We start from the raw sequence: 20376 nt of genomic DNA, 5'->3' as shown, positions 1-20376 counted from the left end.
TCCTTGACTACCCAAGATGAAAAGACTCCAAGAAATACCACTTCATAATAAAAATCCACACCTCAGTCATTCTTTGGGAAGAACCTTGGATTAGACAACCTCTAAATCCCCATTTAGCCAAAAGATTATGATACTAGGGTATTAAATATTGACTGACAAATAACGTGGACTCAATAAATGTTTGCTGAAATGGACATAAGTGAACTGAATTCAGGAAGTAAAAGGTCTATATTTCATGACTGCAGTTTATCTAGTTCTCACACTTGAACAGCTGTATTCACTTCCTGTCCTTTGAAAATCTTACATTTGTGTACCACATTTCCTGATAAAGTCTGTGAGGTAGAGTTCATCTTACTAACCAGATTTCAGAAGTCAAATTGCCTCAAATGGTTTACTTTTAAGAAACTGTTTTCCTTCAAAGTAATCTTTTCCCCCAAACATTATTATCTCCAAACAGAATATTTATGTCACTTACACAATAAATTGCTTGAAGTTGATTTGCATGGGCTTAACGGAGTAACTAACATGAGATTTCACCTAACTGATCCTCAATTTTTTTCTTGCAAAGACACTTTATGATTTATGATCCTTAATGACCTACTTATTTGAAAAAACCATAGATGGTATCAATGAACTTCCTTCAATTGGTTAAAATATCATACGTTTCTTTCACCAGTTCAGACATTTTGCCTTTGATCCTGATTCACAGAATGTAGTGAGGAGGCGGTAAAAAGAATTGTTATAGAAGATGAATCAACAACACTATGGACAAAGGATCATAGAAGTAATGAAAAGAGTATTTTTAACTTCAAAAAATAAGCCAGGAAATGTAAGAATCTTTGGATAAGGAAATGAACTCTCACTTTGGCACAAATTTATTTGTCTATCACATTATATAGTCTGATGGTCGGCCATTTTTACTGATGATCATGAAAACCCTGTAATATTGTCTTAAAAGTTTCTGAGGCAAAGTCTACAAGGCATTTGGTGCTCATCAGTTCATCTGAGAATATTATCAAAATAACTTAATCTTTAGTATACAACACATATTGCTTGTACGATATGTGCTAATTTTATATCAACTTCTTTAAATTCATAAGAGAATCTAGTTATTTTAAAAATAAATTATATAGTCAATCTTATCATAATCTAGAAATGGCTGTTTATGTTTTTAACTTTTAAGAAATTAACTGTTAACAATGTATAAAATTGTTAATGTAAAGACAGAAAGCATAATTATTAATGGATTTAGCAACTTGTTTTTTCTAGTGTGTTTATTTTAATTTGTTAAAAGCACACATATTGATTTGCTGTTTTTTTTTCTAAACTCATTTATGACTTTCCCTTACCTTCTCTTGTCAAGTACCATAACTGTGCTATAACTTGATTATGAAACCCTCAAGAGACAATGGGCATTTCTTAAGATAAAATAGGAAGTGAAAAGCCTCTCTTACTTTCTCACAGGTTTCAAAGTTTCATTTACCTGAAACAAGATGAAAAATACTTGAACAATGATCTTGTTTAAAGGAATTACTGCTTAAATATTGCTGTTCTTATATGATTTTTGCTAGGCTCATATGGGAAGTTGCCATGTTAAAATATATTATATGTCAGTGAGTTTTCTAGAACATGAAATTCATGTAATCAGAAACAGTGTAAGTGGCATTCAGAGGACCTTCAAGACTGTGGTATATGTGTTTTATGTAGAAATCTTGTATACAATCTGTATTTCTCCTCTTTATAGTAAACAAAATAAAAAGTAAAAGTTGAAATGTAATTTTACATTCAAATCATACACTGGGCTTGGGAGAAAACCAGTGTCATTATGTTTATCAGGAATAATTCTGGAAGACATAGAGATTACTGTCTTTTCAAAGATCAGTTTTCGTATTGAAATAAGTCTTCAATGGTACTAATATTGGAAATACCAAAAGTAGTGGGAAACCTGAAATACTCCTGCTAAAGTTTAGCCTTTTAGATGGCTGTGGAATTACAAAACGGTTGCTATTTGACAAACACCCAGCATATCAACTTGAATCTGAAAGACTTTTATTCATTAATAATTTGTGACATTTGCATATCCAGGAACAATTTACCTCATGACCCTTTCTAAGGTTCTTTCATGAAATTGCAGTAGAAACTGTTATGCTAGGCTCCAGTTATCTTGAGAAGACAAGCTGGAGACAGAAGGATCTGCAACCTGCATTGCTGACATTGGTGAAGGGAGTCCTTAATTCTGTTTGGCTTCTGGCAAGATTTCAATCCTCATCATTGCAGAGTCTCCATAGGCTGTTCACATAGAACTACTTCCCAGAGTGTATGAAGGAGATACAGAGTCCTAGGTGAAATCCACCATCCTTTATAAACTCAGTGGCATATTACTATCATATAGGACGTTACTACTTGTCACACCAGATAATCATGGAACAATATGGATGGTAACAATACAACATCTTGAGTTCTTGGGGGAAAGAATAATGTTAAATCCACTCAATGGGTATCACAGCTGTGAGTAGTTTTGGTATCTTCTTTTGGTACTTTTGTATGGTGTCGTTCTACAATATAATATTACAAAAGCATCTGTTTGTCACCAAATGTCATGCAAGTGCTATCTTAATGGCTAGATCCAACTATATGTTACTTTTGAATTGTTTGTGATTAATCTGCTATTGCAAATAGTTCTGTGACTGCCTTTTATGAAGCTCTTCCACCTGCATTGATAACTTTGTCACAGAATTCATTCTGAAAGCTCAACTGAAATTCCAAATCACGTTCTAATTGAGTTATGTAAGAGTTCTTAAGAGTGTCTGTTCCTTTGCTCCTTCATGAATCCTCTGCTCCTTCATGAAGCAGGGTGATCCTTGAGGCTTACATCTATGTAATGGTGCTAATTCAGTCTCAATTTTATGTTACTTTCCTGTTCTGTATTTCACTCCCCACCTCGTGAGTGTGTGTGTGTGTGTGGTTTGAAGAGAGGAAAGAGGAAAACGATGGAGACCAGACTGAGAAGAGAAGGGTTGAGGCACTTAGGAGGATGGAGACTGAGAAGCTATATCCTGGGGTTGACTTTACTGAGGGTAAAGTGATGAAAAGGGAGAGGTCTTTGCACTTTTGAGGCTAAGGAAGGAAAGAGGCATTTGAATTGAAGGCCAGACTGGTTTGCATAGCCAATCTCCACTTTGTAGAAAGCACTGCTTAGAAGAAGAAAGGAATGGAGAGAAGGAAAAGGCAAAGAAAGAGAGGATGGCAGAAATGGGGAAGGGAGGGAGGAAAGAATAAGGTCAGGAAGGAAGCAGGGAGGGAGGGAGGGAGGGGTAGAGGAAAACTAGCACACACCTTGATGGGACAGGGAAGATGAGCTGAGAGGTGGAAGAAAGAGATTGGGAAATACAAATCTCCCAGGGGAATTGGAGAAAACACTGGGAAAGAAACCCTGTGACTTCCTTCCTACAACCAGAATATTGACCTATTCATGGTGCCCTGCCTTTTCTTGCTTCTTCTGCTTTGGTTTGTTTTCTTTTCAGTTCCTATCTTAAAACTAGTGTCCTGTGGTGAGATCAGGAAACAATCTTGATAAAAGTATTCTATGAGTAAGAGTAACATGAGATAATTCATGTGACCAACGGAATCTCTTCATAGTTGTTAAACATGCTTTGCCTTTTGATAGAACCATATTTTACCACAAATTTATGATTTTTTCAAGTTCTGGAGGCAGCTGTTTGGTTACAGCTGTTTGGTGAATTTCACATTTTTGTAAGCTTTATTCTTAGATTTGTTTGTTAAAGATCAGCACATACACACACACACACACACACACACACACACACACACAGAGAGAGAGAGAGAGAGAGAGAGAGAGAGAGAGAGAGAGAGAGAGAGAGAGAGAGAACAACTGGCTGTGTTGTTCTCCTACTGCAGATTTAAGAAATATTGTTTTATGGTGTACTGGGGCTACCTCTTTCTGAAGGTTTATTGAAATTAATGTTTTATTGAAATAATCCACTTATGTATTTTATTTCTCTCAGTAGAATGTAAGTTCTGTGCAGGGACCCAATCTTACACATCTTTAATTCTCAGAATGACTAAATTCTCAGAATGACTACCACAGTGGGTGGCATATAAATATTTGTCAAGCCATTAATGATGCAGTTGGGAATTTGAATGCAGATTTAACATACTTTATATCTATCTGCTAAGTTCTTTAATATGGAAAATAATGAAAATCTTCAATTGTAACTATTTTAGCTAGATATTTGGATAGCAAAAAGGACAGATTTGCTGAAAATGATACATAGCTAGAAATCTGACACTATTCTATTAGATTACATTTAACATCTAGAATACATTTGAGAAAAGTTGTTTTTATTAATTCAAATAAATTAAACATATGCTCACTATGTGAATTAAGTGCACTGAGCTAAAATCTTAAGTTTTGACATTATTGGCTGTTGTGAAAATTGCTTGCTTTTAAATAAGCAGTGTTATGAAAAACAATGAGGATGCACTGGAAAAAAAGATACTGAACATATGGAAGATGGGTAGAAAATTGTCAAGTATCGTCCATTAAGAAATTATGAGATTATATGGTAGAGCAATAACTGTGAGATAGATGAGAGAGGATTATGGAAGATGAATGCTGCTTGTGGATTAAAAGGTGGGGAAGATATCATCCATGTTCAGATCCCTTTTGGCTTTATGCCTCCAGTATCGGATTATGGCACCACTAATGGTTAATTGGGTGATGTTAGAAGTAGATGGACAAGGAGAAAAGAGGGGAAATTGATACCTTTCCACCAGTTCTCATGCTGTTTCAAAGACCTGTTGAATACACAGATATGCAGCTTAGGTGGAAAGTATCATGTGGACGTTTTTGACGTGGTCATTGTAAAGGCCGCGATGAATACCATGGAGACAGTAGACACGGATGGATAATGAAAGGGGAAGAAGAGAGAAAAACAGAGTCAAAAGGAAGGAGCAGAATGGGGAAGAGGACTGTACCTTTACATAACATTTTTACTATTAAAAATTTCAGTGTATTATTTGGGCAAACTTTCACAGCTATTAGAGCCATCTGGTTATCCAACCAAATACAAACCTGAGTTGTTATGGGACTCAAGGGTTTTCTTTATTTACTCATAGCTTTGCAAGGCCAATGTCAGGTTTTGTCCTGTGTCCTGTTAGATTTTATTCCTTAAATGGCAGTGAGGGGAAGCCGATAGGGATTCTCTTAAATAACCCTAAAAACATCAAGAACTGAGGTTAATTTTAGCATCTCTCACCACCAGTTTTCTATCAGAAACATGGTGAATAGTCATGCACTTTCTTTCACTACTGATAAAGTCTTACTACTAATCGGCTTCTAAAGCAGCAAGTCACCCGGCTTTTTGTCTTACACCTTACAGTGGGTATGACATGACAATTATCTATCTTCAGTACTGCAATGAAATCCAAAGGTATTGCCACTATTGAGCTATATCAGTTTTGACGGATATTAAGAAAAATGTAAAGATAGGAGGTATGTGTCTAAATGCTTTCTCTGGGATAAGAGGAAAGAGAATGGTGTTTAAAAATACGAAATAATTCAATCATCATTTTGGTAACTAACTGTGAGACTTAGCCAAGGCTTTTCCTTTATGATTTTTGAATTTAGAAGACATGATTAGAATATCCTGCTGTTTGGGCTCTAAAATTTCATAGTAATTCTGAGGCTAATTTAATGTTAAAAGGTATCAAAAAGCAAAGGCCTTTTGTGTCAGGCAGTTCTACATATTTGAATCAATGTAGCAAGAAGTAACTTTCAGTGGCTGGGTGTTTAACTCACTCTTTCAGAGACAGACTAAGAAAAATGTGGGTTCCATTAACTTAAATCATATTAAATTGTCATCTGTTTGGTTCCAAGGTGGTCAGCTGGGGAATTTCTATGACTCAAGTTGATATAGTTCTGGTCAATGTCTTTTCAATATAAATAAGCAATTTTGTTTTCTTTAAATTTATTTTTATTTTCAGGCAGACAGAAATTTAGTGGTTTCTTAACAAGGAAAGGGTGCAACAGTGTCCAGAGTGACAGATTTTTAGTTCTTCAGAAATGTCACACAGTACAAATACTGGACCATTTGATTTTTGTGTGAGAAATATTGCCAATGCTTTGTAGAGGCTTTTGACTGAAATGCAGACAGGTGCTGTGTTTCTTTCAACACCGTTTTGGCTGAAATCTGTCTTGGTGCAGAATGTCCTTAGCCCATAAAGTCTATCCCAGAGAAACTGATATTTGTCCTCTGGAAAGCACAACTATGAACCAGAAGTTGGCACTGACTGCTTCTTAATTATTTTTTGACACAGCCAACCTTATCACAAAGATAAGCTGTGTTTTATCCACTACAGAGGATATACTAACAAAGGATGCAGTCTTGATTCTCATGAGAAAAAAAAAAATGTCATTCGGTTCACTGAAGACATTCCTAGTTCCTCTAGTCTCCTAAGTTCTTCTCAAATGCTTACTGGAAGCAAAGGGTTACTGGGGGGTGTATGTGTGTGGGGAGAACCTTGCAAACCCACAGATATTTTTAAAATGCTTTCTCTGGAGTATAGAAGATTTGGACTATTTGCTTTGTAGAAAGAGAATCTGGGCAAAAGTATGAAGCTAGGAAGAAACATGTGTTAGGTAACTTCAGCATGTAAGTTACATATTTTTTAAAAGATGGAAAGTTTAGGTTGTTGTTGTTATTGTTATTATTTAAGTTGGGAAGGCTCATTATGATTTTTATTAGGTCCTGAATTTTGTAGTCCCAGAGCTTAACGACAGATGGTGGTGTAACTCCACCAATTCCACAACTCTCCGCATTTTGAAATTGTATCAGATTATCCTTGGTCAGACTTCTGAGGAGCAAGATTTTTCTCCTTGCCCTCTCTGTGCCTAGGAGGAGAGTGGAAACACAAACCAATTAGAAAGAACGTCTCCATTTGCTCAAGTTCACACAACTGCATCATGTTAAAAACGGGCCTTTTGACACTTGCCTTTTTGTCTGTGTAAAAGAAAAAAAAATCCCCGGTATTAAAGATTGCTATTAGAGAGAGCATTTTGGATGGGCAACACAACTTTGGAAATGGTATCTCTAAAGAGAAAAACATGACTTTTAATTGTTCACTTCTCCATTTTCCAGCTAAGAAATCATTTAAATTTTATGTTGTCACAGTTACACCGATAAAACGCCTGGGAAGAAGAAGAAGAAGAAGAAGAAAAAAAGTAGCTCATGTTTAACTCAAAGTTTGGGGAGGAAAAAAAAAGCCCAAGTATGTGAATGACTATATTTTTATATCAAGTAACTCAAGATCAAGTGACTCACTCAAATAAAAGATCAGCGTTAAACCACCACTTCTAAAGCGTTATCCGCATACGCTGTTTTCTTCACGTTGGCTTCAGTTAGTCACATTTGGAATGGTTTATTTTGTGCAAGATACTCTGACAGACACCACTTCAAACGAATTTATCTTTCTCTAGCACCCTAATAGAACAGTCTTTCAGATTTTGTTGATTTGCGGTTTCGTCGTAAAATAAACTTCAAATCAAATAAATTTTCGCGAGAGAGGTTCGAGGTCCACGTGGTGAAATCGCTTATTCACCTAGTAACCCTGATCAACTTTTCCTTGGAAGCACGCTGAATGACTTTCGCAGACCCACGTGTGGCTAGAAGCTGGTCGGCTACTTAAGGGTCAGAATTTGACTTACCCTCTCTCCCAGGCACTCAGTGTTTGGTTGAAAGACTGCGGTGATCCAGCAAGCGGACGGGTGACTGGTGCAAAAAAAGAACTATTCGTTCGCTGTTTGCCCTTTTGGCATTTCCCTGGGCTGCGGAAACCCGGTTTTCCTATTATGATACTGCAACTTTTTTTTGGAGTCTGCTCGCACTGCGCGCTAAACCCCGGCCGGCTCCAGCAGCCAGCCCAGGCGAACAAAGCCCGCAGTGTTCAGGGCCATGTCGGGGGCGGGGGTGGTGGGTGAGTTAAAGGAATTGCAAATAAATATATTTTATGACCACCCATCAACAAACTACGTGCCACCGTGGCAGCCCCTGGTAGCCAGGCTGGGACTGCTGAGGGGCCGCGGGGCGGGGGAGCTGCAAGAGAGGCGACTGGAGCAGAGTAGCTCGGGGAGAGTCCGGGGCCTGAACTTTCACCTCTCGAACCCGGGCCCAGCCCATTGGCTGTGGGCGAGGGTCCCAGGGGACCAGCAATTCCAAGCAAGACCTGCTTTCTCCTCTCCTTGGGTGTCCTTCCATCGGGAATGGCTGGTGGCAGAGGGCACTGCGGCAGGCAAACTAAATATCCTGTGGAGAAGAAAAGCGGGGCCCGTAGGGCTTGTGGTCCTAAGGTCTCCAGGACTGCTTAGAGATGCCCGAGAAGAGTGAGCGGCGAGTTCACGCTGGGCTGCACAGACTTTGACACCCTTCGGCAGCTCCAGCCGCTTGCTGTTGGGATTCCTAGGAAGGCAACCTCAGAGGCTTGCAAATTTCGCCCAAACGCGGCGTCTTTGTGTAGGAAAGAGTGAAGGACTAACTCCCCTGTCCCACTCCTGTCCCTGAGAAAGTAACCACATTTTCCTTCTCTTCGGGAATTTGAACGTGACCTGTGAGGGCCCAGGTTCCTTTGCAGTGCACCTTTCTCCAGCACTTTCTCAGGACACCTGGCGAGATGGGGAAGTGACTGGGGCGGGTGTGCGGGGAGAGAGGGACCGGAGTGGGACTCTGGAGACCTTTTGACGGTTCAGTTACTTTTAGTCATCAGGCCCAGGGAGAGGTTCGGCCTCCAGTTTTCAAGGGATTCCATGTTGGTTATCTACTCGTCTCTCTTTTTAAATAATTTCAAATTAATTCAGAGTCCATTTTATTTAGGATTGCTAATGAAGCACACAGATGCGTCACCCCGCCTTGCAGACAGGCGGGGTAGGGCCTTTTGGATCCTTTCCTAATGGTAGTGAGGGCTGTTTTCCCTGCTCACATCCACCGTCAAGATTCGGACTCTGTGGACTCCCGAGTATGCATTTCTCAAAAGACCATTTGAGAACGAGCGAAAATGCTATCCCCCAGCAGAGAGCCCTCAGGACAGCCTGGCTTTAAAAGGCTCCCAGAAAGCTCAGTAATCCAAAGCCGAAGCTCACCCGCGTTCCTTCAGCTCCCGACTCAGGCCGACTTGCCAGGACCAGCCCTGTGGCTTATTGACAAAAGTTGGTTTCACTAGCAAACGTGGCGGTGTGTTTACAGATGTGGGTGCCAGGGCCGCCGCTTCCTCCCCCGGAGAGCTGCAGGTTCAGAAGAGAAGAAGTGTGTGTGTGTGTGTGTGTGTGTGTGTGTGTGTGTGTGTGTGAGCGCTCCTTTGCTCTGCCCTTTAAATAAAGGGTGTGTTGGTCTTTGAGGAAAGGGGAGACTCGAAGGCACAAGTTGGTGCTGATCGTCTGCCACCCCATTTCACCATCCCCTCTCAAACAGGAGCTGTGTGTTAGCAGCTCTTTCTCTCCCAGAATTGCTAGGAGGGAGCCAAGCCCCCCACCCCAATCCTTGTCGTCCCGTGTCGCTCCCACCCCCTCGCCCCCGCCCGGGCTTCTTGGCTGTAGCTAGCTATTCCATGGAAAGTTTCTGTGCCTCTCGGAAAGCTACGAGACTGATTCCGCTGCCGAGCTGCAAGCTCCCGTGGTGGCGCGCATTGAAGGCAGGCGGTGAAGGGTTGCGGGGGCCAGCGGCCTGGGAGGGGCTGGCGAGAGACCTGGGGAAGGCACTGCCCTCCCAGAGCTAAGGTGGAGAGGGGGCTTCGGAGGAACACCCACCCAGACTCAAGTCACGCGCCCCATCAGGGCCCGCCTTGATCTCCTCCGGCCTTTTCTCTGTCATCTCCCCATCGGTCCTGCTCAGGCCAGCTAGCTAGGTCGGAGCACGGGCGTAGGAGGAGGGTCCTGGTGACCGAGACACTCCTGAGCGCCCCCACACCCGGGCCACTGCTTTGAAGTGCGCTGCGAGCGGGCGCTGGCAATTTCTTCTTTCCTTTCATTCCTGTTATTTTGTTTTCCCTAGTCATTGATCGAGTCAGTCCCCAAAGCCTCAGACTTTAAAAAAAAAAAAATCACAGCTTGGTGGTGCCATTTTTCCAAGCCCCGCCCCGGTGACCTGGGCTGCGCCCCGGTGAGGAAGCCCCAGCAGTCCTGGCCCCCAGTGAGACAGGAGCCACGACAATGAAGAGTGGGAAAGGTTCGGCCTCTCCATCCAGGCCGCAGAGGCGCACGCCTCGGAGAGAAAGGCCAATCAGCGCTGCTGTGCTCGCGCGGGCTCCCTCAGTGATACTCTGTGCTTTAACTACCTGCCACCAAGGGCTTCGGATCCCTTCGAGGCTTTCTGCACTTCACGTGGAATCCCCTGTTTCATTTGCCAGCAGCTCCGTCTGCTGAGAGGACGTACTTTAGGGACTGCCAAGAAGCAGCAGACACAACTCGGCTGTGCCAATACAGCATACGGTTTTGTTCTCGCCTCTCTTCCCCACCCCCATCCCCGACTCGCCGTCTGGGGCGGCGGGAGGAGGCGGAGCAGGAGGTGGGGAGAAGGGTGGGGGTGGGGGGATCGGCGCAGAACAAACAAGTTCTCCAGCGAGTTGTTTACATAGCAGGTGGACCTGACGTCATCCAGGAGGCTCCACCGCACAGCCCGGCTCTATGCTGGCCCGCGATTTCCCCCAACCCTGGAAGAGGTTGGTGGGGAGGGGCAGGAAGGGATTGGTGGAGAAGTTCAAACCACTTAAAAAAAAAAAAACATATCAACAACAACAACAAAAAACAACAATCCCAACTACGCAAAGTAAGACAAAACAAGTGGCCAACAGTACTTGAGCGTCTTCCAAAATGTCCCTTCCCCCAGCCCGCCCCTCGGAGGAGAGGCGGCTCCGCGCGCAGTGTGTGTACAGTTTGCATTGCCAACAACACGCGCGCGCAACCGGGTGCGCGCGCCCGCCGGTGCACGCACACACACACACACACACGCACACATACACACACATACACGCGCGCGCACACACACACACACTCTCACACACACACATACACATACAGAGATCCGGGTTGGGGGGAGCCGCAGCGCGAGAGAGCGCGAGCCTCCGAGAAAGCGCGAGACACGCCGGCGCGTGCAGCTCCCCGGACGCAGCCTCGTCCCGGCCGGAGCCCCGGCGCCACCCGCAGTTGGCCCGCTAGCGCCCGCCCAGGGCATTTATGCGGCGGCCGCGTCCTCCCGCCGCAGCTTCCTCGAGTTCCCCCACCCCTGGCGTCCCCCCAACTCGCAGCCGCCGCTGCCGGGACTCGAGCGTGGGTGTGTTGTTCGGGGGCTTCTGCCTGGGCGCGCTGCGGGTGCCACCTCCCGGGACTCTGCCCACGGGGTCCCTGGCCGCGGTAAGTTTCTTCGCCCTCACTCTGACGCTCTGCACTCAGCACTCCACCCTGTCCCGATTACAGTCACGCGCGAGCGGACTGCGACTTTCCTCCACGCTGCTCCCGTCGCGGCAGCAAAGTTTCGCCCCAGCGCCCGCCGTCCTGCGCGGTGGGGCCACGGTGACATGTGTCAGGTTCCGACGTGGGGTCGGGGTCATTCTGAACCCAGCATAGCCACTTGTTGGTTCTTAGCATTTTGCTTTGTGATGGTGGAAAGGAGTGTGCAGAGAAACGAGATTTCTCTGTGGGCTCCCGGGTGATTTATTTATTTAGTTGGTTAGTTTTGAATATGCAGAATGTTGTCTCGTCCAGAGAGACTAAGTCTGGAGGAAAAGATGTGTCGAAACACCAGATGTGTTTGTTTACTCTTAAAAAAAAATGTTTGTTGTCTTTCTCTCTTCCTTCCCACTCTCCTTAGGGAGGAGAAACAGCAGTAAAAACATGTGGTGGTTAGAAGCGCGCACTTTATTGATCAGACTGCTGACCTTTATTTACTCCAGCGAGCAAGTGCATGCTTCTTGGGTCTTAGGCACTTCTGCGTTCATCTCAGAAGTACTTATCCAAGGAACCTGAGAGGCGTCTAGGGGACACTCCTTTTCTCTCTAGTTAAGAAACTCCTGGCCCCTAGTGACGCCTGAGATAACCATGCATTTTCGAGCTACTCCTGATCGCGGTCTTCCACTTGTCCGTGAGCCAGCACGGCCGGCTTCCCTCGGGATCTGTCCCGATTTTACTTTTATTCCACTTTGGAAAGTGCTCCTTGCTCCGTGTGTGGGTGTCCTCGCGTCTTGCTTCTTCTGGGGGAAGGCTCATGGGAGGGGCGCAGACACCTTTGTGAGAAAGGAAAGGCTTCTCCCCAGCATTTTTTTTTTTAACCCCTGTATCCAACTTGGGGTGGCTGGGACCAGCACAGAGCTAGGGAAGAACCGCTCCAGCCATCCCTACTCCTTCATGCTTACAGAGACGCACGCGTGACTGTGAGAGGTGGACGGACTCACCAGGTGGTCGCAGGCACAGTGAACGCGCATCTCCTTACCCTCCTCCCCCGGGCCAGATGCGCCCCGAAGTCCCATCTTAAAGTGGGCCCAGGCCTCTAGTGTGCGGAGGAAAAGTTGCCCTCCTTGTCCCCAGACCCTAAGAACTCTTAGGTAAGTTTCTCCGGGTCTGAAGCGAAAAGCTTTTATTATTAGAAGAAACTTCCAGAAGAAGAAGTGTCCAGGTTGGTGTCCTTTGAAAGTGAAATCAATGTGCATTTTGCAAAGGGTTTAGTCCAGAGGCCGAACTGGCCAGGGTTTGGGAGGCTCCTAACAATCGGGAATCCCCTGAGGAACTGGACCCATCTGTGTGTTTGTTTATCCAGCTCTTTAAGCAACAGCTTTAAACCACTTAGTGGACAGCTGCTATCTGTGAGGCTCATACCCCTCCCCCACCTTTCCTCTCACCACATGTTGAAATCCACTCAGTCCCTTGATCTGGAGACTCATTCCTAGAGTGCTGCTTGCCTCCAGGTGGGCAGGCATTGGCAGTGTGAGGTGCATGAAGTGGCCTGGGTGAGTTCTCAGAAGAGACAGGAGGGAGGAGGGAAGGATGCAAAAGACCCAGGGGAGTGTGTGAGGTGTGCATCTTTGCAGTCACACATTCAGAAACGCTTAAATAGTTATCTCCCAACATAGCCACCGGGAACTTGGAAGGAGAGTTACTTAGTAGCAGGTAAGCCCGGAGGGAGAAAGTGATGCTCTGGTGTCAGGTAGCAGAACTGGACATTTTCCAACTGGAAGTCTTTGCAGAGATTTACTTTAGAAAACAAGTTTGCCTGGAAGGCACATCTTTGCATGGGCTCCTAACTTGCAGTGGTTTGCTTAGGCAGCAGTGGAGAGAAGAGTGTATAGAAATGTGGGCCTGCACTGGAGGTAGGGACTGAAGTGAAGATGGGCGTTCAGAGAACTTCGTCCCAAAGTCTGCAGTGTGCCATACCTCGGAAATGTTTTATGTTGTGAAGAGGCCTGTTTATCTTTTCTGTCACTGTGAGTTATGACTGAGGATATTCTCAGTGTACTGGAATTTTTAAATGTAGTGTTTGTTTAATGCTGTTAAACACAATTTACAATTTTGATTTATTTGCATCTCCATTAATAGAGTGCATATAGTTATATGCACTGGGATCATTAGGGCTGTCATATTTTATGTCTGCATTAGACATGTAGCTCTCCTTTCTTCCTTGAATCCCTTCTTCCATCCCTTTTTTACTTAAATGGTTCGTGTTCATAGTTGTACAGCTCAATATTTCCTTAAGAAAGCCACATGGGCACAATTATTAGCAATAATTAAGTGAAAGAAAACTCATTGTAATCAAATGGCTAGATTTTTAAAGAGAGGAGAAACCTGTTGATATCTCACTCTGGGTAGGTGTGTGAGGGCACCTGTCTAAAAAGACCCTCTCAAAGTTCACTTTTAAGCATAAAAAGTAGAATTTATTAAGGAGTGATTTTTGACATTCAGCTTAAATGTGAATAAAATAAATATATTTTATACATAGATGTTTAAAATGTGGCCATTGCCATTCATCATATATTACAATAAGTCAAGTAATTAAAAGGAACTTGCACGTGAACATGATGACTATACACAATTTATTGGTCTTCCAACACTGCTTTATATTTTCAGATATAGTTGTCATAGAATTCATAATTTTTGTGTGCATGGAAACCTTAAGTTATTTTTGAAAGGAATGTACTGAAGAATCCAATATTGGCATTTCCTTTCTTTACACTGAGGACAGTGCAATAGTCTTACTTTGAAAAACTTTGTGGTTTTCTAGGAACTTTAAATGAGAAGGAACTCCCCATAATTAGCATGTGAGGAAATGAGAGCAGGGAGCAGGCAAACATTGATATGTGCGCACATAATCGATAATGAGAGGTTGGATTCTCTTTGTTTAAGTTTCAGGCACACAAAACAATTATTTGTGCATAGCTCTCAGGTTCTATCTTGTAGAAAGCATATTTAAATATGTAAAGATAACCAGCTGATTTGGCTCAGATTCTTACAGAATATAACAATAAAATGGTCAGAGCTAAACAAATTTACCAGATATTTCGATGGCAAGAGAAGATGGGAACAATGCAGATCCTAATTACATAAAAGAAATAATATTTGATATGTTTTAGGAGTTACAGTTAGCTCTGGTCAACACTTTTGTCTCTTTCAATGTTGATAACCTCATGTGGAACTGACTATTAGTGATACGATTTAACAGAAAACTGAATACAAGACAGGGATGTAATTTCCACCTTTCTATATGAAATCAAAGGAAGGTCCTTGGCCACAAAGAAGAAAAAGTGATTTAGGACTTGGATCATGAATAACTTTTGCTGGCAGTTCCATTAGTTAAAAAATAAATAAATAAAAAGTAAAAATCATAGTTGAATTGAGACATAGCAACAGTCCTTTCCAATTACTTATCACTAATATTTGGCACACTTGAACTATTTTATGGGCTTTGTGATAATTTATTGTGCTTGTCTGTGTGGAAACCAAAATGTCCTAAGTAGTCCCCAAATGAAACTCAATGAGATTTTAATATTGCTGTAGATGTTTGAAAGCAATCTTATGTGGCTCCTCATTTAGAGGGTTCCAAAGGCCCGAACAAATCCAAAGCAGAACGATTGTTTGTATTCTAAGGGCGTCACATGCTTGAAACTTAAAAGAAATATATTCTGGTGTCCCTGGTTTGCAGACAGTTTAAAGCTGATTCAGATTCTACACGCTGTTGTTAGTTTTCCTCTTTGGAAGAAATACGCATTTTCTAGGCTCAGCTATTTATCTCTTAGATATTCTTAGACTGAAGTTATGTCACTTTTATATTCTTTATCAAGGAAAATAATTTACTTTTGAATTTTTTTGTTTACTATCTATAGATTTCTACATGAGGTCTAGCAGGTTCTCTTTTACTGTTTTCTTATGGTTTTGTTCTAAACTTTCAGTTGCTTTGTTTATCAGAACTTCAAAGTGGGCCCCATAACTATTTTTGTTTTTTTTATCTTCCATCTTAATTAAGCATTGCTGGGAGGGCTGTCTAAAAATGTGCTTAGTTCCCTTTCACAGCCTAGCATTGGTTAAATTAAAATTCATTATTACTGATGACTATGAATACTCATATTTTCTGGGGCTTTTCCCTTGTATCTGACGTTGCTTGATAAAATAAATGGTTGCTACCACTTGCATATTTCCTTATTACCTCTGATTTATTTGAATATATATGTATATATATGTTTGTGTAAATATATATATATATATATATATATATATATATATATATCCTGTGCCCTGTGTCTTCATCTATCTTTTACCCAATATTTTCCTGACAAAACAAATACAAAAATAACTAGTTATAGTAAAATGTAGCAGAATGTTATGATTCAGGGACCAGTGATAAGAAGAGAGATGTTAGAGAAGACTTAGATTTGTTGTTGTAATATCACTAATATTAAAGCAAACAAGCAAACACAGCTTGCCTCTGGTGATTTGAGTTCTTAGTTGTGTATGTTAAAGCTTTTTTCTAAGTAATATCTTGGGTAATTTAATGTGCCTCAAATGTAGTATTATGTTCTATTGGCTTTATTAATTTTAGTAAAATGTCTTCCTTTGTAGTTGAGCCAATATGGAGTTTGTGTTCATGCACAGTGATATTGGCCTAAAAGCCAATGTCTATATTCTCTGTTCTCTGAAACAGAGAATGGCATAATCCCTGTTCCATTCTTGAAGCCATGTTATATACAAGTGATTTACAGCTAATGACTTACTCCTTGATTTCTTTGTGTAATTGTGAACTTTGTTTGCTTGCTTTTACTTGGCATGAATTTGTTCACTTTTCCAAATTACCACCTGCAACTAGAATTCTAAAATTATTTCAGTTCATATATGTCTATCTACAATTTTATTTTAAAAGCATTTTCCCCATAAGCCACCTAGGCTGGCCTTGGTTAACCTTTTGATTTCCATGATTTGTGAAGTATGCATTCTTGAATTCAACTTTCCAATCAGTTCTGCTCGGCTCTCTTCCTCCTATGATTCACCAAGGATATCCACACCATCCCTTTCCTTTATATTGATAGCTCTGTCACTTGGAACGGACATCTTCATCTCTTTCTGCTCTGGCAAATTATTTTCATTAGCAGGAGCGAATAAGACTTAATGTTGAAAAAGCACATCACTGTGAAGCAAATGAATTCCCAAGGGGTTTTTAAAGCTCTCAGCATTTTTAGTTTATTAATGTTCCTCAATTTCCTTCAGTTCCTGTCTTGGAAAACTTAAAATATACTTTGTGGAAGATAATGTTGACTTAAAATTTATTTAAGTTTTTAAGAGCTGCTTTTAAATATTTTCCTGGCATGTCAAAAAGATTATACCATTGTAATGTTATAATTTTTTTTTGAAAAACAGGTTAAGGAGCTTTCTCCAAACAAAGAAATCCAACTAGAAAGAACATAAATGTGTTTCTTTTTTCTGGTATTCATTTATGCCTTTTCTTCCTTTGATCTCAACTTCTGTGTTTACTGGATGGTATTTTCTGTGAAAGCCTTTGTACTGTTTTAGTATTTATCTCTGATCACAGCCATCGTTTTGAAACTTTTTCTAAACCTTAAGGAAAAAGTAACCTTGCTTCTTAATGTGTCATTCAGGAGGAAGGAAAGAAACCAATGAGAGGCATACTACAGAGAAAGCATGAAGTTTCTTCCTTGCCTGGTAGTGAGGAGAAACTTAACAGCACACTATCCAAATACCTTAACATCTTAGGATGTGTAGAATGTCATAAAATCATATTTTCAAAAACGAGCCCTAAACATCTTTAAAAATTATTCTTCACAGGTACTTCGTGCAAAGTTTTGCTTCATTTCTGTCTATATGCCTGTATTGACTTTTCAATTCCTTCCCTCCATCACTTGGAGCCTGCCTTTAGTTTAGTTAAATGCCAGCTAAACGGGTCTTCGCCATACAGTGTGAAGGTATAGAATTGGTCAGGTGCACCATTAAATATTGTAGTCACGACTTTTTGTTTTTGTTTTTTGTTTGTTTGTTTTTTTTTTCAATCTCCACACACTACATAGTTCTCTATGGAGACAGTATGCCTTTAGCCTCAGGCCTTGTTAAGCTACTCTTCTGTTCATCTTCTGACACCCCATTAGGCTCCTCAGAATGAAAAAGACCTCACATAAGGTCTTGCTTTTTTTCTTATTACTGTGTACTCCAGCCTTCTTAATGTTGCTCAAAATAGAATGGGCTGTTTTCTACTTAGGTATGTTTCTCCCTATTCTCCATCTGGAATGCTATACAGTAGTGTGTCTTTGCCAACTTCAGCTCCCTGCTCAATGTATCCATAATACAGAACACTGTTTTCGTAAAATGCACATCTTCACAAACTTTACTCGATTATCTCTACTGCATATTATTTTTCTCCAAAGCACTACAATGTATTGGAATTTATAAAACTTCCTCCAGTATAATGTATATTAAGTTATGGTGTACATTCAGTGTATTGTATTTTTCATGATGACATACAACCAATGTGGTATATAATCAACACTGAAATACTTCTAGTATGGTGTATATTTTATTATGATGAACATCCAACCATGTTGTATTTTCTATGATGATATATATCCAATGTGATATATATATATATATATATATATATATATATATATATATATATATTCAATGATGATATAATTGCAATGTGGTGTATTTTCAATGACAATATACACCCAGTGTGTGTGTGTGTGTGTGTGTGTGTGTGTGTGTGTTTTCATGATGATATGATGATATCTCTCCAGTGTGGTACATATTCTGTGATGGTATATATCCATTGTGGTATTATTTCATGCTAATGTAGCTCTAGAGTGATTTATATTTCATGATGGTAGACATCCCATAAAATGTATATTCCACAGACCTGCAGGTTTTGATTTGTGCTTAGAACAGTGGTTTGCATTGGCTAGGAACTCCATAAACCCTTCTTGAATGAATAATGAGTGGTTTACAGGAGGCTCAAGAGATTATTTCCAATTATAGCATTTCTCAACATGGTATAATGCCATTGTAATATATTTTTATCTTAATTTTTCATCCTATAACATTTGAATGTCATATCACATTGGAAAAACTGTTTACTGTTAAATTGGTAAAGTCATGGCTCTTGTCTTAGGTGGGTACTACGATCCCAAATTTGCTATGTCTCCAGAGTTAGCTCTTGCTGTCCTGGAACTTGCTATTTAGACCAAGCTGGTTTTGAACTTATGGCACTTTCCTGACTCTCTTTCCCTCTCCTTTGTTTTTAGAAACAATATTACATTTTGCTGTTGAAAATTGTCAGTAGGTATTTTTGGTTTTATACAACAATCTCTCAATGGCTTTTTTTTTTTAAAACATAAGTTAAACTGGCATATTTTACATTATATCTTACAAATAGTACCAATACTGTCTATACATGTTTCTCATGGCTAAAGTGTCATTATAATGTGAGCAAACCAGGTGTTTCTGGAACTTAATACAGAGATATGAGGGAAATCTGAAAAATCAAGTTCTTATCTATATGGAAATAATCTTACATCTTTATAATGGGAAACATCATAAGTTTACAAAGTCCTCTATCTGTCTGTCTATTCATACACACCTTTCCTCCCTAAACAGAACAAATTGGAGATTTATACTTTGATGATAAGTCCATGTCTCCTAACTTAAAACCTCATACAGTTTGTTGAAATTGCCCATGGCTACAGAAACATAAATAAGAGATCCAGCGATCAGTTAGTGCCATGCAGCTATTTTCTTATAACTGCAAAGCACTGCAGATCTCACTCAACACTGTGTTCATATTGAATGCCTCATTAACTTGCTAAGAAATGTTATTGTATATTGCAGATATCTTGAGAATGAGAACAGAGTCTCTAATATTTTTTCTGGGTAAAGAAGGAGAAACAGGACTCCACCAGACTGCCCTGTCTGATTTTTCTCTGTCCTTGTTACTTTATTATCTCTCTGGCTCGATAATGCTTGAGAAACTCTGAAACAAGACAACACAGTGACTTATTCATACTTGCTTCTTCCCCTCCCCCATCAATACCTGTTACCCCTAACCCCTAGCTTCGGTTCCTCTTGCCCTGCCCCTTGGACACTCAGGGCCTTCCATGGCTCCATCTGATTCTATCTGGCAATATTCTTTGTCTTTGTTGGAAGCAAGACACATTGCATTCAAGGATTTTTTTATGATAGCTTTGCATATCAGAATGATAATGAAAAGTTTTGAAAATAGCTTAATTGCTATCCCAGATAGGAAAAGTAGCCAGCTTGGCTTACTATGCAGATCTCCATGTTAAGAACTCAGAGGCCTGCAATTTGATGTGACAGCTAACTATATCTATTATTGTTGTGTGATTTTAGATGATACTTCCTCCAAAATTAAAAAAAGATACTGGATTAGTTTTCAGATTACTTCCAACTAAAACATCTTATGAAACATATGGAATGAAGTTTAAAGCTACAAAATATTCTCTACTTACTAACACATAAATCTATACATAAGAACGAAAGAAGAAAAAAGATATATCTGAAAATAGAAAAAATGCCAACAAAAAAATTATCATTACTTCACTTCTATTGTATAGTAGAAAATACAGTGATTCAGTTAAAAACTGAAGGCTTTGCCGGGCGTGGTGGCGCACGCCTTTAATCCCAGCACTCGGGAGGCAGAGCCAGGCGGATCTCTGTGAGTTCGAGGCCAGCCTGGGCTACCAAGTGAGCTCCAGGAAAGGCGCAAAGCTACACAGAGAAACCCTGTCTCGAAAAAACCAAAAAAAAAAAAAAAAAACTGAAGGCTTTTTTTTTCAAGTTGTTTTTTTTTATCTCATAAGGTATATTTA

General features: G+C 40.9%; 1 protein-coding gene across 3 annotated transcripts in view; it reads left to right on the top strand.

Moving 5' to 3' along the window:
- Positions 1–10957: 10957 nt before the first annotated feature.
- Positions 10958–20376, top strand: part of Foxp2 (forkhead box P2) — a 545581-nt gene continuing 536162 nt past the window's right edge. For 2 of the 3 annotated variants that reach the window (XM_037203509.1, XM_028871779.2), the window contains exon 1: positions 10958–11419. The gene's annotated coding sequence lies outside the window, so the exon portion shown is untranslated. Of the gene's footprint in view, positions 11420–12419; positions 12607–20376 lie in introns of all 3 variants that reach the window. The other variant, XM_037203507.1, reaches the window with a different exon arrangement.

Source organism: Peromyscus leucopus, chromosome 3 (assembly GCF_004664715.2).
Source record: "Peromyscus leucopus breed LL Stock chromosome 3, UCI_PerLeu_2.1, whole genome shotgun sequence".
Classification (NCBI taxonomy): Eukaryota; Metazoa; Chordata; class Mammalia; order Rodentia; family Cricetidae; genus Peromyscus; species Peromyscus leucopus.
The sequence above is the reverse complement of the archived record's forward strand: the minus strand, read 5'-3'. Positions and strand labels throughout refer to the sequence as shown.